Source organism: Pelodiscus sinensis, chromosome 7 (genome assembly GCF_052426305.1).
Source record: "Pelodiscus sinensis isolate ZL-2025 chromosome 7, ASM5242630v1, whole genome shotgun sequence".
NCBI lineage: Eukaryota > Metazoa > Chordata > Testudines > Trionychidae > Pelodiscus > Pelodiscus sinensis.
In genome coordinates, this window is record NC_143058.1 from 27012873 (window position 1) to 27029894 (window position 17022).

The 17022-nt window shown below is 43.0% G+C and overlaps 1 long non-coding RNA gene across 1 annotated transcript; it reads right to left on the reverse strand.

Annotated features, from left to right (window-relative positions):
- Positions 1-1416: 1416 nt before the first annotated feature.
- LOC142830290 (uncharacterized) lies at positions 1417-16681 on the reverse strand. The gene is made up of 4 exons (XR_012905443.2): positions 16553-16681; positions 4548-4618; positions 3723-3832; positions 1417-2250 (listed from the first exon to the last, which is right to left on the reverse strand). It is a non-coding gene; the product is annotated as an uncharacterized LOC142830290 (long non-coding RNA).
- Positions 16682-17022: the final 341 nt, after the last annotated feature.

The following is a 17022-nucleotide window of genomic DNA, read 5'->3' on the forward strand; positions in this document are numbered from 1 at the left end:
TAGCAGCTGACAGTGTGGACGTCCAATAGCATTTTTGCTGCTACGCTCTGTGAGCAGCACTGTAATTGCCAGCACTTTGCATCCGCCAGTGTTGTCAGAGCCTAAGACTTTAAATTATAACAACTGTCAGATTGTTTTTCAACCGATAAGGCTCACATTTTCAAGCTTTTCTCTAAAACCCTGAGGGAAAGAAACTTTCTTTGGTTTTGAAGGAAAGTTGAAATTCTTGCACAACATGACTGGGAGCTGGTATTTTAAGAAAAATACTAAATGCTTTATGAAGTTCACAATAAAATCATGTATTGGCAAAAATGAGGTATCAAGCATTGGTGGACAATCTGCACAATACATGCAGACAAGCCTTCCCAAGCAGATTTCCTCCCCACATGGGTTCCTTTGCATTTGGATAGCTCACTTTTGAGATGCCAGCCAGCCTTCTTTCAAAGATTTTTCCAAAGCACGAACAGCAGATCTGTAATCAGCTATCAGGAGAAGAGATTCTTATCAGTCATACCTGCCTACTCAAGACCTGTCTAGAACTAACTTCCCTCCCACACCTTTTCATTGACAGACATGTACAGACGAATCATCCAGCAAGTCTCTTTGCATAGTTGTATAATCACTCTAGGTAGCTTTGCTCCTAGCCCCTTCTTTTGCCTGCTCCTTGCCCCAACATCAGTAACACCAGCACTTACTTACACCTATTCTTAGGGACACTTTATAAAAAATATTTCAGTATTTAAGGTACCTAATAGGCATTAGCAGGAGTATGGTGCCTAGTTACAACTTTAGGAATCTAAATATCTTGAAAAATCTTTTAACCTTACTATTTGTTATTTCTTCTAACACTTATTAAGGACAGACAAAGTAACTAGCAACATTAGTTACAGCAGAAAAAAAGTGAGAAGCAAATTTGATTATATTACAAAGGGAAGGGAAGGTGCATCAACAAACTGACTAGCAGGGTCATCCCTAAGGAGGTGCAGGACTAGAACAACTCTTCTCCATCTGCCTCAGGCCTTCCCCACCCCTGCTGTGGCCCTTGCTCAACCCCCTTCCCCTAGTGATGCAGCCTGAAAATTAGCAGGGGGCCTGACACTAGCAGCAGAGGTCTGGCCCAACTCTGAGTCCCGTTTCTCATCGATGGCAAGGGGAAGCGGAGTAGCCCAGCTGAAGGCCATTTCACTCCTCCATCTCCCAGCCACATCACTCCACTTCCTGCCACAGCCTGTGAATGTGTGGGGAATTGCACCCATCCCCAAGTGATGCAGCTGGGAGCCGGGGGAGTAGAGCAGGTTGGGGCTGGGTCACTTCACTTCTTGTTGCCATTGGTGAGTGCAGAGGTGGGTCTGATCACTGCTGTTGGTATCAGGCTCCCCTCTAGTTCCCCCAGACTACCCTGAGCTTCACGGGGGGGGGGGGCAAAGTATGGAATCCAGGGTGATTACACCGAACTGTCCAGAGGACAAAAACACAGACAAAAATTACATCATAATTATAGTTTGGGGATTCTGAATCTTATCCAGCTAAAAAGTGATTTCTAAATATAACCATATACATTAGCCACATACATTAACTATAATGGAATCAAATATAATGTAATATATATTTTCTATACAAACCTTTAGGAGGCACTGTATCCAAGAGACAAGGTTTTCTGATTTTCAAGAACTGATAAAGAGATCTTGTTTTATCTATCTTAATGTGGCATAAAGATCATGAAGAACTATTAAGCAGCTTTCACAATATCCAGTCCCAAAATCTAACAGCCACATTAGTTGCAGCTGGAGAAGGTAGAACATTTTAGTTTCCCATGTTAATTAATTAAACAGTGTGTATATGAAAAGTATTTACATGGTATGTAATATGCCATTTCAAGTGTGCTATTTTTAATTATAAATGGGCACATGATAATATGGCCAATATTAGTACCCAGAAGACATGACGTTAAGAAAAGGAATGTATGGGAGGCAATGATGATGATGAAACTCACAAAATTTATTAAAGGTTTCTTGAAGACTGTGAACCTCTTTTTCCATCATCTCAGCATATCCTCCACTTGCACATGCATAACGTTGTACATTCATATAACAGAATGGCAGGATACTCCTGTGAGCCCAGCTCTATTAACAGGTGTTGGACTGCTGCAGGTTAATTACAGATGACTCATTATGGCAGGTGTGGCTCATTAGTCTGCATCCTGAACAGGATGTTCAGTCTCCCTCTGAACCTGAACAATTGGGTGCTCTTCTGTATAATAGAGAGGAGAGAAAATACAAGAGGAGGATCATGTGTTTTGCAAATCTGTTGGTCAGGGGGGCAGAAGAATTTGCATTGTCACCTCCTTCCCACTATACCTGAATTAAATCCTCTGAATACAAACACTTAATTGAGATGTTCAGGCATGTGTCCACATGAGGAGCAAGCCTTACAACTTGGGTAGACAGACTGGCTAGCAAGCCTCGAGCTAGCACACTAAAATAGCAGAGGGGTTGGAGCTGGGGTGGGCTTGAAAGCTTGAGCTGCCACCCAAATTGCCACATTCACAGCTCTGTTTTTTAGCTCCAGCCCCACTAGTGCAAAGCTGCCTACCAGAGCCAAAGGCTTGCTCTCAGAAGCCCAGAATTCTGTGGGATTTGTGCTGTGCTTATTAACAAACCAAATATAAAGATGTTAGCTCTGTCCCTGCCCCACACTCTCATTTTATACTTTCTTGCCCTTTTTCCTATGAGGCGATAAAAACAGTGAGGTGTATTCTAACTGAAATTTTTCAGAAAATTTTGTTAGGAAATGTTAATTTTTCGACAGTTTTTTAATCTTCTTAAATGTGTTTTGGGTGGTTGTTGTGTTTGGGGAGAGGTTGTTTGTTTGTTTGCAAGCTGCATTCTTTTGGCTAGCTTTAACCAGTGCATCCTATTATCATAGTGGAAACTCATTGTCGTTGCAACTTTTTTGGTGTGTCTCATCCTCCTGTCTCCACGACTATTATTTTTGTTCTTGTTTCTTATAGAGCACATAATGTGATAGACATGTTCTAAAACCGCAAAGGAAGTCACAGTCCAATCCTCAAAGAGCTTAAACTCTTTAAATACTATAATATGTAGCACCTTTATAGTGCTTTTATCACTAACTTTCAAAGTACTTTTCAAAAGGAAGTATTCTCTCTCTTATGCATAAGGAGAAACTGAGGCACAGAAGGAAAGTTACTTTTCTAAGGGCCCCCAGTTAGGGCATATCTACATAGCAGAGCTAAAGCCAAAATAAGCTATGCTGCTTGAGCTACATCAACTGCATTGCTTAAGTTGAAATAGCTTTATTTCAGCTTTTGGAGGTGTTACACAACAGGAAATCCAAGGAAGAGCACTTTTCCTCCACTTCCCTTACTCCTCATAAAATGAGGGTTACAGGTGTTGGTGTAAGAAGTCCTCCAGCTTGACATTATTTCAACATTATGTCAAAATAACTGCTTGTAGTGTAGACATGGACTATGTTATTTCAAAATAATGTCAGTTATTCTGAAATAATACGGCTGTGTAGATGTACCCTAACAGAGCTAGGAACAGAATACATGTCTCTTGTGTCCCAGTCCAGTTCTCTGTCCACTGGATCATAAATGTGTGTGTATGCCTGCACACGTGTGCATGCACACTCTCTCGTTCTCTCTCCAGAGGGAAAGAGTAGGTCATATAAATAAAGTAGTCAGGTAATCATCTATCACCCACTTTCATGTCCTACATTTCAGCAACCTCTCTGCACTCTGGTAGGCTCCACTGGCACTCCATGTTTCAGCATGACAAAAGCAGCAAGGATATTAACTAAGGTGTTCTTGTCTCTGAAAAAAAAAACAGGAGACACGTTTTTGTATTATTTGGATTACCATAGTGTCCATGCTATATATGTATTGTGCAAATACAAAGGCAAACATAAAACAAAAAGGCAGTTCCTCCCTGCCCATTACATTTAAATACAAACTCTTCTGTTGTGAATATAAGTGTTCTGTTAAACAGGATATAATCTATTTGAATCTCAAACTTACCATCCTGTTGTCCAGGTGTAGGCCCTTCCACTCTCTCTGCTTTGTCTTTCTTAGCAACAATACTGGATACGCAGGTTGCAGACTTAGTAGGAACAGGGCTGGGGATGGGAGCCTGAACTGGTGTAGTCAGAGAGTTCTCTAGGCTTTGACTTCACTGACTCAAGGTTTTTTACAACACAAGTAACATGCAATACTTACGTCTCTGTAAAATGCTATGTGGAGGCACAGCATTTGTAGTGTTTACACTGAGTTAGGAAGATTCTGTCAGCACTATAATCCTTGATCCTGATTGACCTCATAATTTACCCATCAGTAAATGCTTCATTGTCTTTATATTTTTACAGGCTATCCAAAGTTCATTAGTTATCTGGTTGTAAAACAACTTTTTATTTTGTCAGTGAAGACATAGCCCCTGAGGCATTGGTCTCACCATACCCACGCTTAGAGAACAGTTATCAGATGATCCAGCAAGAGGAGAGAACTCACGAGAACAAAGAATACTGCAACTTACCTTAAAAACAGGGCTGCAGTTCCATTGGCATCAATAGCTCTTTGACATGAAAGATCATTTCAGGAGTGAACCTGCATCATATAATACAAATTAATCACTTTTGTCGATCACATAAACCATAACAAAGTGACTTACTTAATCCAGCACTGCTATCCTGTAATGATTATGCTCACCATAATAAATGCCAGAATTCATATGTGCAATATCACAATTAACTTGTCAGATATTTAGTAAAATATCATAAAGGTACATGTGAAGAGCATGTAGGTTAAGTTGCTGTAAAAACCAATTGGCATGCCTGACATTTCTTGGTGGTCTGAATTCAATTTTATATTTCAAAGGCTATGTATAGAGATCACTTTACAATTGCTCTTGTGTCTTCTTGCCTGAAAGAACTCTAATAATTCTGAAATGGGTAAACTTTAATGTTTTTGATGAACTCTCTTCCTCATCTTAAAAGTAACTAATGATTTAATTAACTACAATATTTCAAATGGGAATAATACAACTTTTTCTAGTGTGAAAATATATATCATTCACAGTTCTCTATATTAAACCAGTCAATTTTTGTTCTCTGCTAGATTCAAATCTGTGTTTAACTTTTTAATATTTCTTAATAGGATTTATGTTCAATTAAAAGTATGCATGACGTACTTACTAAATTATGTGTCAGTTTGCAGTAGAGGTTTGTTTTGTTTTTTTACTTAGCAATGTATGCACAGAAAAGTTTTGAAATAAGTGTGCATTTCCCTCTGGCACAAACCAATTACCAAAATTCAGACATATCTGACAACAGCTGTAGTGATAGATTCTAAAACAAAACAGTTTCAAAATGCTACTTTTGAAAACATAAATCTATCCTTGTTATAACTAAATGTTAAAATGTGACCATGGAAAATAACATCAATTTCTGATTTCAACATGACAGTCTTCTACCCAAGAACTGTTCAGACTCTTCATCTGTGTGAGAGAGATGTCAAATTAACTTGAATAAATTGATTTATATTTGGAAAGTAAGTTGCTGGTACTTGATTTCTGGGAGTCCGTTATTCAATGCTTGACAACACTGTTGTTTCCTAGGGACCCAATACAGCAAAAGCAAAAACAAATCACCACAGTTGACTCAGCAAAATGGAAGCAGACTTTTCCACTATAGAAACCACCTAACTTTTCTAAACTCAGCCCATCAGGACATTGACTGATAGGTGCCAAAACAACCTCATGTTCTAGGAAACATCATGTTCTTGGAAAGGTTGTGCAGTGTGTGTCTCTGTGCATAGGTGCTAGAAGTAGGGGTGCTACCACACCTCTTGACATTTAGTAATAACAACCCAAATACATGATTTCTGCCTTCAGCACCACCATTATAAAATTGTTCTGATGTCATACACACAATATTATGTGAGCACGTACAATTGTGTGGCAAACATGGTCTGAATGACTACATTACTCTTATGTGGTGAAGCCATGAATGCGTTATGTAGGTCATCCCAAATGAGCTCCCATAAAAGCCTTTTTATTATACTACAGTATCATGTGTGTGCTACATATATCAGAGAATAACTATTTTAGGAATGTTATAGAAAGTTTTAACAATTTTTAATATGTCTGTTTTTATTCCTCCACAGGTAGAGTGGCATGCCCTGGATACTGATGTTCAGAAGTGCTGAGCAACCAGAATGCCAGATGAAGTCAACAGCAGCTGTGGGGCATCAACTTCTCTAAAATAACAGGCCCCTAGGTAGCATGAGTCCAACAGCACAGAAATCAGAAGGCAGAAAAAAATAACATAAATCCATTTAAAACATAAATGTGACTCAAAATAGCTTTCTGGACATAAAAATGCCACAGCTTTGATGTCCAATCTGTTGAGACATTCCAGACCTAGAAGCAAGTGCTTTGTCTCCCATTTATAAGCTGTGAATTTCCACTATTCCAGTGGTGCAAAGCTTCAGTATCTAGTCCTGCAATTACACCTGGGACATGGCACTAGCAAAGGATTGACTATTGCTCATCTTGCATTTCAGAGCAGTTACATTTCAGAGGAGCAAGTCCATATTTCAGAAGGGGAGGAGCAAATATTTTTCTATCAGGTTTTGATGTAAACAGCATCTGTTATAAGCTTTTACGAAAAGCTGGAATGATAGAAGTAGTGCCAAAGGAGATGCACTGGCAGAGAGAGGGAGAATGAGGTGGTCAAAGGGGCATGATAATTGTTTTTAAAACATGGCTCCACAATTCATCACATGGACAGCTCGTCCCCTTTACACAAAGTATAACTCCATGAAAGGTAGGTGCCATTAGAGCAGGAGTGGGGAACCAAAGTCCTGGGGCTTAAAGCAGATGGGTCAACTGGAGGAAGGTGGCACTGCCTGAGAAAAATCTACTTATTTTCTTCTTCCTTGAGGCAGAGAGAGCAGTGCACTCAGTTCCTCAGCACCAGCTCTGCTGTCTTGGATTGTGTCTGACTCTGGCAACCCATTCCAGAGAACAAGCAACCGAGAAACTGTCCTGTATTGTGATGGCCCAAACTGAGCCTGCTTTTCATTATCAACTTTGGAGGCCGTATTGTAAGAAAACAGTATGCCTACTTAATCTTACAGGTCCTGAACTGGCTGAAATTAGAACATACTGTCTTTAAACAGGTTTTGTATTTGTCCGTAGTACTTAAGACTGCCCTGGATTGGCCAGTTTCATGTGGTGCTTAGCAATGCAAAGGAAAAGACACAGTCTGCGACTACTGGGGATAAGAACAGGGGAGGCTTGGCCAGCCTCCACTGATCTCCATTCCCACCCTCTCCATCATTCTAGGAAGTAGGAGGGGGCAAATGACTTAGTAAAGCATCTGCAGCCATGGACAGAATGGGATGGGGAACAGAGCTAGGCAGCTACTAATGCATGCTCAAGCTAGTAGTCAGCAATCGCAGGCAACTTTGCCTGATAGGATAAGCAGGAGGCTCATTCAAAAACTAGAAAAAACCAGAAGGAGCTGGAAAGAGAGGCATTGGCAGGAAGAGGAGGTGAGTGATGAGTGCCCTTATCTTAGAACCCTAAAAGGGCAAGAGCATGTGTCTTTATGGTTTGAATAGTTAAGAAGGCTCACAGAAACTCATTGTTTTGCCAACTGAGTCTATTCCAGCTCTTGGTCTGCTTTTAAAGTATTGAAACAGAAGTAAACACAAACATCACACTGATAAAAAGCACTGTGTTAGGTTAAATGAGCAATTCTTGGGAGTGTATTCAATTAAATGTTTTACATTCCCTTGTTTCTCCTTTTCTCGTTTTAATAAACCTTGATATTGAAAAACTATAGGACATGCATAAAGCTGGTCATGATTAGAGTCTAGAAAAATTGATCTTGATCATGATGCCCTGTGTCCTAATTATCATGCCCAACTGAAAAGAAGAATAATGGTTCTGCTGCTATGAAGGCTAAATTGTTATAAACATAAAATGGCACCACTTACATTTCTGGTGGTCTGAGTTCAGCGTGTTTTATTTCGAAGAGTATGAATGGAGACAGTTTTATAGTTGCTTTTGTGTCTTCCTACTTGAAAGAACTTTAATACTTCTGAAAATGGTAGACTTTAATAATAGAAACAATATTTCTATGACAAAGTGATCTGAGCAGTTACTGGTACATAAATGCCATTACTAAAGTTGTTCAACAGCACCTTTTAAGCCATAAGTATAAATGTACTGTAGCACAATGCTTGAAATTCAGCTCTTTAGAGATAATTGGTGGAAATAGAAACATCAGTCATCTAAACTCACATAATATCATACTTCAAAGAAAAAGCAACAATGTTTACCCTATTGCTTAGGCGTGGGTTTGTTTATTTGCAGTCAAATCATAATTTACATTGGCTTCTCACATATTGATATGTTGAGGAAATAAACAGCAAATATAAATTGCAATCCATCTGTTAAGCTTGTTAGAAATACAATAGTCAGAAGTTTTTCTGACAGGTTTAGAATGTTATATTTTGCAGAAGTGCATTTCCCTGTTCACAACTAACAAATAGAGAGCCAGAGTTTCTATTATGTTCATCTTTCCTGTATGAGAGGGCATCAGTCTGTATATCTCCTCCATCCTCTGCCATACCATTCAGTCTGTCAGAGGTTAGAGCATCCAGGAGGGTGTGTAATTGGTACCTGCTGGCTATTGTGTCTAAAGGACAGTACACTATCTGAGCAATGTTCTCTCCATATTTAAACCAGCATACAAATCAAGTAACAAAATGGTGAATCAGGCTCACTGTGTCTAAACTAGTCACATTAACCCAGTATTCAGTCATCTCACAGCAATAACGCAGTTCACTTTTAAAAAAGAAAGCAACTGAAGTAAGCATAGAGGGACAGGAGCTTGTTCGCCTGTAATTTCTTACCAATAGATGGCATGTTCACATAGTACAGAATGTAATCATTTCCGTTAATGTCACAAAGTGGCATATTAATCAAGCTTGAAGTTCACACCATGTTTCTATTGGCCCAAAACGGCATTTTTCACCAGCAAGAAGTTTTGGTCAAAAAATCTTCACCCAGCTCTGCCTCCTGAGAATACCTCCTCATTCTGATATTCAGCTCTGACTCAGTTCTCTCACTCAGTGGCTATGTCTAGATTGAAGAGTTATATCAGAAAAGATACGCAAATTGCAATTTGTGTATCTTTTTCCGCTTTTTTTCCGGAAGAGGCTTTTCTGAAATTTGGCCCATCTACACGGGGCCAAATTTTGAAAAAACCTCCTCTTTTGGAACATCCCTTATTCCTCATACAATGAGGAAAACAGTGACACCGAAAGAACGCATCTGCTTTTTTGGAAACTGTTACAAAAAAGTAGATGCGTTCCTTGGACATGGTATAGGTTTTCTGAAATACCGGAGTTATCCTGGAAAAGCTCTGCAGTGTAGATATAGCCAGTATGATGGCCGTTCAGTTGGCCTCGTCTATGGGTCTAAATACTGCTCTGTCTATGGGTATGTCTACACTGCAATTAGACAACTGTGAGTTGGGCTTGTGGGGCTAAGGAGCTATATAATTGTAGGGTAGACATTCAGCCTGAGCTCTGAGACCCTTCCACCTCATAGGGTCCTTCAGCCCGGGCTCCAGCCTGAGCCCAAAAGTTTACACTGCAATTAAGCAACCATCTAGTCCAGGGGTCTCCAAACTACGGCCCGCGGGCCGGATGCGGCCCGCGAGGCCCTCTCATCCGGCCCGTGGAGACCTTTTTGTCTGGCCCCGCCTTCCGCGTGCCGGTGTGACGAGGCGACCCCCTCCCGTCCCTGGGGCGCCGCCGAACGGGCCCTTCTTGCCGCGGGGGGGGGGGGGCCTGTCAGGAGTGTGCGGCGTGTACTCATGCCGCGCCGGGGCAGGAGAAGCGGGCCGCTCCGCTGACAAGCGGCCGCGCGGCGGCAAACGGCGCAGGGGGCGGGGGTTAGCACGGGCGGCGTTCCCCCGCCCAGACTGACAGGGCAGCCAGCCAATCAGGGGGCAGGATGGGCGGTGGTGGTAACGCCCGCCCGGCGACGTGCGGGGGAACGTGAACCCCGGCGGGAACTTTAAAAAGGTGACCCCTTCCGCCCGGGGGGGGGAAGGAGTGAGCGGTGGCAAGCAGGAGGGGAGGACAGTGTGCAGAGGAAGGGGAGAGCAGGGGGAAAAGCCCCCCCCCTTTCTCAGGAGTCCAGACCCGACGGCCACCCAGACGGCAGGACCAGCCCCGGCGGGAGGGGTGGGCGTCTGGATATACGACCGTCAGCCTGACGGACGAATCAAAGGTGACCGCCCCACGGTGGGGGGAGGTAGAGGGTCACACGAGGAGGGAAAGGAAGCAGCCCAGGGCAGAACTTGTTAGAGTTGGCGGGCTGACAAGTTACGGCAGGAGACCCGTCAGCCGGACCGGAGCCAGCTGGTTCCGTGTCCTTAGGGCCCTGGGCTGGGGCCCGTGAGTGAGGGTGGGCCCGGGCCCCCCTTTCCCTCCCCTTCAGCACTGGAGGGAGTGCATGGTCAGAGTACCGGCCGCGCTGCGACAGAGGGCGCAATAGGCAACTGAAATTCCCCGTCGTGAAAGCGGCCCCCGAACTGCTGTTTGATAGTTAATGCGGCCCTCGGGCTGAAAAGTTTGGAGACCCCTGATCTAGTCCAAGCTTCATAGGTCAGATTCAGCTAGCACAGGCTAGCCATGGGGTTTTTAACTGCAATTTAGACATAACTTCTGTGCCCACTGTGAAGAGCTGATGTAACAGCCACTTCCTTACCTACCTTATGTGGAAAAAGCCTGCCAGACCTATTAGCAGAACACTGAATCTGTGAAAGAACCATTCAAGTGGTAATAAAGCCATTTAACTGGAACTTGACAACCCCAGGTACATACTGTCAAGATCTGAGTTTACTATGTTGGTCTACAGGACCTTAATTTAAAATTTGATTTAAAAATATTTCATTAGTGTGTTGCTGAAGATTATAAAAATCACGTCTCTAGAAATTTATTATCCCCACCTTGGGCTGTGTGACGGGGTGGAGTAACCCCGTCACTCGCTAACGCCGACTGGGGTAGCCGAGAGGGAGATAACAAGCGTGGCTGGCCCGCGTGAGGGAGGGACGCGTCATCACGTGGCGCCTGGGCGCACCGGTGATGACGTCACGGGCGCGACGCCAGGGAACCCGGAAGAGAGGGGGAGCATAAAGGGGGTGGCAGCGACCGGGGAAGGGCGGTCGGAGCCAGGGGAATCAGGAGGTCAGGAGGGAGAGGAGGTGACCGAGAGGCCCGAGCAAGGGGGAAGCGGAGGAGGCAGGCAGCCCACGGGAGTCAGCGGGTGACCAGCGCGGCCAAGGGCCGGCGGAGTGGAGAAGGACCCAGGGCGGGCAGTGGAACCCGGGAGCAGGTGTGTTTGGGGTACTAGCCCCCTGCTACCACCGAGAGGCACACTCTCGGTGTTAGGGCCCTGGGTCGGGGTCCGGAATGAGGGTGGGCCCGGATCCCCCACTCCGCCCGGGAGATTCGGAACTGAGCAGTGTATTGAGTGGAATCGAGTTACAAGCAGGTGAGGTGGCGGATCTCGCCGCCACCTCGTCACAGGCTGCCATTGGGCATAGGGGCACCGATTTAATAGAACTGTGTAGGACCCTGTAAACCCTAGGGCATCCCTGGTGAAGCTGAACACCTCTGGAGAAAGACTCATGGGCAGCAGGGTGGTTTAATGCAGGGGCTTTAAGAACTGCAGCCCAGGGCTCTGGGCTAAGGTGTCCCTGCAAAAATAAATCCATATCAGTGGTCATCGATCACGATCAGCAGGTCAATAATGGAGCCTCTGCCAGTTGATCGCAATCTCTGAGACACTAAAAGTTCAGCAACGCAGCAGGGCTCAGGCAGGCCCCTATAGACCATGGTCCCATGCTGCTCCTGGAAGCTGCCAGCTGCTAGCTCATCATTACATCCCCTGGCAGGGAGGTGGCCGCACATGCCGCTCTCGCCCCCAGCACCATCCCCACAGCTTCCGTTGGTGGTGCTTCTGGATGCTGCTGGGGGCAATGCTTGTGGGCATGGGCAGCAAACAGAGACACACTATCCCTTCCTCCCAGTACGCACAGAGATGTGCCAACAGTCAGCTGCTTCTAGGAGGAGCATGGGACCACGTCATGCAGTCAGCCTGCCTGAGCCCTGCTGCCCCACCAGCTGGGAGTTGCCTGTGATAAATGCTTCCTGGCTGGAGCCTGCACTTCACACACTGCTCCTATACCCCAGCCCTCTGCCCCAGGTCAGAATCACTGCCTGCACCAACCTTCTTCCAAAAGCCCACACCCCCTACCCTCTCCTGCACCCCAACACTGTGTCCCTGCCTGGAGCCCTGTCTTACACCCAAGCTACCTCCCAGAAAGAAACTAATGTAACAGTTGTTTTAAGGTAAGAGGAGGCTATTGTGAATTAACTATAGTCTACATATTTTAAGACTAATATATAACCACAGAAGGGCTTTATGATAATTAAAAGGCAAGTTTAGCATAACAGTAATAGCCTTGATATAGTTCTGATAATTTTCTTTTACATTTGGAAAAAGACATATGTACTGGGGCCGCACAAAATCTAATAGCCTCAGGCCTACAAGAGAGTCAATTCGGCCCTGCATGGACACAGACTTAACTACTACTATAAATGTGTTCCACCCCACTTATGTTATCTTTCTGGTCAAGCAGCTCTTCTCCCACAGCCTCCGGAACAACTCTGACATTATAATCAAAGAGGCTGATGAAGGAGGTGCTGTTGTCATCATGAACAGGTCTGACTACCAAAAGGAGGCTGCCAGACAACTCTCCAATACCAAATTCTACAGGCCACTTTCCTCAGATCCTACTAAGGAATACACTAAGAAACTGCACCATCTGCTCAGGACACTCCCCACACAAGCACAGGAACAAATCAACACACTCTTAGAGCCCCGACCAGGGTTGTTCTATTACCCAAGATCCACAAACCTGGAAATCCCAGACGCCCCATCATCTCGGGCATTGGCACACACACTGAAGGACTGTCTAGATATGTGGACTCTCTACTCAGACTCTATGCCACCAGCACTCCCAGTTACCTCCGTGACACTACTGATTTCCTGAAATAATCCAGAAAGCCACAACCCTCTCCTTCAAAGTCCTTTTCAAAACCCTGCCAGAAGGCAGTCAATCAACAAAGGCTAGGTTGGGCGGCAGCTGAGCATAGCTGATCATTTTTATTTTCAAAAAAGATCATATAACTTGGACCAGTGAAGATGTGCATAGTAAGTTATATAACTGTGTGATCTCTTTACCTCCACCTCCTTTTTTGGTTTGTCATTTTCAAGTTGTCTTGTGTCAAGTTATACTGTGAATTCTTTGGGCCAGGAACCAAGAATTTCTGTGGGTTTACATGGTGCCTAGAATAATAGGAGGTGGAGAGAGAAAATATTTCCTGGGGCCTTTTGGAACTGCCCAAATAGGAATAATAATAGCAACAGAAACAAATATAATTAGTACCTGGCTCATCTAGATAAATCCACTCCATCGCTGGAATGTAACCTTTCTGAAGTAGATAAAAATATGCATTTTACCAGCAGCTCTACAAAATATTTTGGGAAAGAAAGTAATGTATCCAGTTGAATCCATGAGAGTTTAGACTGGCATGACATAATTGCTTGTAGTGGAATTTAGACAGGAGGATACTAGGACTAACACATTATAATATTGCTTTGGAATCTTTAATAAATATAAGCAGTCAAAAGGATCTCAAATTAACATCACACCTGAAAGGGTAGGTCACCAGTACTGGAAATTCAACCATCTGACTTGCAAAACATTGTTGACTTGCTGAAGACAATTTAAAAAAAAACTCATTATATTGGTCACTTTTACTTCCCTTTCTGTCACTATCAAATACCAGCATTGTTAAAATTCAGAAATATGCCACTTTTTGCCACTCCAAAAAAAGCAGAGGGAAGGGGTGACCTTACCAGCAAGATCAGTAATTGAAATAGTTGTCAATAGCAGGAAGTCTCCCAGACTCAGGCTCTAAGCAATGGCATAGTAAATATCACCCAGATTTCTGATACCTTGAAATGTCTGAATTAACCCTCATCTTTGAGGAGAAAGTTTAAGACCATTTCTTGACCTCTGAAGAGAACTTTCCTAGCAGTGCCACTAAAATGAATCTTTTCAATATATTTATAAAATATTTTAATATTGGTTTTCTAATTCTAATCTAACTACCACAAAGTTCCCATTTCCTTTCTCAGAGACTCTTGGACAGTTACTGATTTTTTTAAGGCTTACTGTATATGCCTTTGGTTATTTTTGTTCAATTTCTTCTTCTCAAATCATGAATTAAAGTACATAAACAGGCTACAGCTGTTTAACTTTCTATATTCTGATACCACCCGCATATGGGGCCACAAGCTCCTTTCTCTTTGTCTCAGACTCTTCTGTAGACTGAAATCCAATACTTTTGTCTGTATCTGCTGCTAAAAGCCTTTTTTCTGCAGTTATGCCACAACTCCCTTGTGGCTCATTAAGCACATTTACATTTAGCTCTTAAAATCCTAAACATCCCATTTCACGCCTAGCGATAGTGTACTGATGAAAGAAGCATCCTACTTATGGCTTCCATGATGACAGCAAGAACTTCTTTGACTCTTAGCCCCGGTCTACACATTATAGAGTTAGGCTGACATAAGGCAACTTAAACTGACCTAGCGCTGCAAGTGTCTACATGATAACATTGCTCCCTCGATATCAGTCATCCACTACTACACCTACTTCATAACTCCACCTCCATGAGAGGCATAGCAAGTAAGCTGATATAGTTAGATTGATGCTGCACTCTCATAGTCAATATGTTGCTTATATCATTTCTAGTAGCCTGAGGCAGCCTTATATCAGGAGCCCTGACAGTTAGGGCTGACAGATGGACCCCTGCTGGGCTAACAGTTGAGTCCTGCCAGGCAGATAGCTGGAGCCCTGCCACACAGGACTGACAGCTAGAGTTCAGCTACCATGGCTGACTTCTGGAATTTTGTTGCTGCCTTTCAAAAGGCATCCCACAATGCTCAGCTCTGACAGTTAAATTGGTGCAAGCACTGCTGGTGAGGATGCATACCATGACACAAGGAGTGTAGGGCAGACATGCAAACACAGTTCAATTACTGTGGTCACCCAAGTCAATGTAACATAAATCAACCTACTATTGAGTGTAGAGTAACTGTCCCACAAAGATCTTTTATATATTTGTGGATGCTTAAACAAAATCATATGAGCAATATTTTTGGCAAAAGGGAAGTTTGCTGCAATAGTACTGAAGTTCTGAAAATGATCACTCTTATTCTGCAGTAGAGATAATTTTTCATAGCAGAATTAAAGGTACAGTGAAATTTAAATTAAAAAAAGATAACAATCTGCTTTTATGATGCCTATGTGAACTACTCCTACACCATATCTGCAGGACTAGGCCCTTGGGCATTGTATATTTGTGTTCACAGCTTTGATGCAGAGGTATAGATGAGTCACCTGCTACTACCAACATTCTTAACGTATTCATTAAGCTTAAATTAGAGGGGTCACATCATCCAAATCTAATATAATATCATTAACAAACTGACAGCATCGCTGATCCCATCCTCTTCCTAAACTCCCATTCAAAAGGAGGAGCCTTGCCAGGTGTCTGGAAACTTCACAGTTCCAGGTTCCAGCAGACAAGAGCCAGGAGAGAGACGGTTTCACACATGAAGATGGTAGCACTCTTGCTACTATATTCCACTCTGTTTGCACTTCTGTGGGTTCCAATTGAAGTAGCATGGAATAAAAAGAGGCAATCACTCAGGTAACCTAGAGCAATACCGCTGAGTGCTTTAAAGGTCATACACACCATCTGGAGTATCACCCACCATCCTACAGGCTGTTTGTTAGTGCAGATTCTGGAGCACCGGTGTAATAAGTTAACAAAAAATATCTCTAATAAGAAATCTGTGAATCCTGAACCAACTTTATACTCCAAATGATTTCTAGAGTGTACCACATTAGTCCAATCTCAAGGTAAGAAGGGCATGGACAAGTCTAGTGAGATATGCCTTGCAAATAAAAAGTTGCATTTACCCTTGTAGGAGCAGCCAGAAAAGTATGCTCTTCACTGCAACTGCCATAGTCCCTAAATTACAAACATGACTTCTAAATAACAGAGTCCATTATCAATATGGTGACTGATATAACTCTAAGTAGTTCTTCTGTTTCTTCTTAATGTTTACTAACAATATCAATCTTACCTTGACCAAACCTCAGCCAGACTCACCTAGTCTCTATCAAACGTGATTATTAGCTCTATGTGCCAATGGGATCAGCCATAATGGAGATATACAACAAGGTACCAACTTCATATTGGAGATATACAACAAGGTACCAACTTCATATTGCATGTGCTATATCCCATATCCCTTGTAGAACCCTGATATAAGAATGCATAGAGATGCATGAATACTTGTCTAAAAAAACCCACCTTTGGGTCCTTTTGTACCAAAAGGACGAAAATCACTTCACAACAGGTCCATTCACTGCTACAAGGTACTGCAGACATACCAATAATACCTCATAGTCAGCTTCATCAAAGGAGGATGGCAGATTTAAACAGTATCAGAATGTACATATTGTCTTTGTCCATAGCCCGGAGAATATCAATGATTAACAGCATTAGTGCAGTTTCACTGCCAAAGCCAGATAAAAACCCAGAGCAACTAAGAGCTAGGAAATATAAAGACAGCAAATATTACAAATATTGGCCAAAACTTTCTGAATGATTTTCCCAAATTATGAAATATGAAACGATGTAAGTCCAGTGTACATCTCTGTTCAGAATCACCAACTAAAATTCAAGCAGAGATAAAGCTGAGTATCTCCCCTCAAAATATTCTCCATTATCCATAGATTTAGCTCCAGCTAAATCTGCATGATTTTATCTGCAGTGTAAAC